Genomic DNA, 1,799 nt, shown 5'->3' with positions numbered 1-1,799 from the left:
CACAATGGGTTCAAACTGAAATAAACTAAGCTAATCTAAAGTGAAATTGAACTGATCTGAACTGAACTCAACTCAACTGAAATGTACTGAACTTAACTGAATTGAAAACACGGCGCTTCATTCAGCGGGCCTCAGACTTGCAATATCCATATGCTTACTCCGTAACACTTCGGAATGTTTAAAATTGCGATTTATTTACATCACATTCCACCTTCCATGACTCGGCTTAGTGATGACCGGTTATGATGGAAAATATCTAAAATCATGTTGAAATAATGAACACCAAGTTGCGGGATTAACGTCCAATTTAAGCGAAAGAACGAAGGTGTCATTGTTGTGAGCACCACATTGCCCCGAAAATTCATTTGCTGGACGTTCAACTAAGAGCAATTTCGAGACTGAGGCTCGCCTTGCGTGACGAGTGAAAGCATTGGCTAATACCATATGCATATTTTTGCACACCCTTGTTGCGTGCATCACGAGGTCAACTTGCCTGCTGAATTGTGAAGCAGTGCGTCCGGAATTGATCGAATACTGCCTTGAAACACATGAGCTCATCCCTTTTGGACAAGCCCTTTAGCGTAGGCTTATGGTGGGTTGTCACATCTACGACGATGTCACGGAAAGTTTCCTTGACGATGTGGCCAAGCTGAAAAGAGCGAGAAGAATAGTTGTGTGATTTGCCGCACATCTAAATGAATCCCGTTAGATATTTGGGTGGCTTCAAGAAACGGCCTCTAAAATATTGGACTGATGGCGTTTACACACTGCCATACATCCTCAATACCTATTCCCAGCACACAAATAGACCCTTACTGAAGACGATTTTCATCGTGCTCTCAGTTCCTTTGTCGAGATCAGCTGGATAAGAAAAATAAAAATACAAACCTGAAGCGCACGGTGTAGCCTTTGCCAAGCGATTTCATGTGCTTCCTCTGTTGGGGCCTCCAACAAGCGTCGGAACTTTGTAAACAAATGTGCCTGGCAAGAGGGCTTTTCGTCCACAGCATTTGACTGGAACCAACAAAACAATTAAGCAACACTTGTTGTTAAGACGAGCTCCGTCATTGGATGTCATGATTTATTTTTAAGAGCATCTTCACAAATACAGACTACTCACTATTAAGAAGAATCTACATAAAATCACTCGGTTACCAGCGTAACGCACATTACTGAAGAAATTCATTGTTCTGTACGTCAGTTTGGACTACGTAGAACATCACTAAATTTTTCATGGATTTCCCTGAATATTTGAAGATGGTCCTTAACTCTCATGTAGCACCTTGAGATTAGCAGGTGATAATTACTGTACTCTTTTCATCGTCAATGGTGTACACCATGTTCCATCAGATGGTTTAACATAAAGTCGACGAATAACTGACCGTTGGACTGATAGGTTTTCGACATCAGTTCGATTATCACTGATCATGCTACAGGCAATCGTCAGCCGCTCGATGTGTTTGATCTACGATTCGGTCGCTTCGCTGTGATTGGCCGCCATTCATCTAAAAAGTGCCCATTTATATGTCCGTCTGTTTGCTTGTCTGTCTATTTTTCCGTCTGTCAGTCAGTCACCGGGCTATAGGTAATCGTCATCCGCTCGATGAGTTTGATCTACGATTCGGTCGCTCCGCTGTGTTTATGTAGACTGGCCGCCATTCATTGAAAAAGTGCCGATTTATATATCCGTCTTTTTGTTTGTCTGTCTAATTCTCTGCCCGCTTGTCTGTCTGTCTGTCTGTTTTTCTGTTTGTCTGTCTGCCTGTCCGTCTGTCTGTCTGTCTGTGTGTCTGTCTGTC

Source organism: Opisthorchis viverrini (assembly GCF_000715545.1).
Source record: "Opisthorchis viverrini unplaced genomic scaffold opera_v5_240, whole genome shotgun sequence".
Taxonomy (NCBI): Eukaryota; Metazoa; Platyhelminthes; class Trematoda; order Opisthorchiida; family Opisthorchiidae; genus Opisthorchis; species Opisthorchis viverrini.
This window is presented reverse-complemented; position numbering follows the sequence as displayed.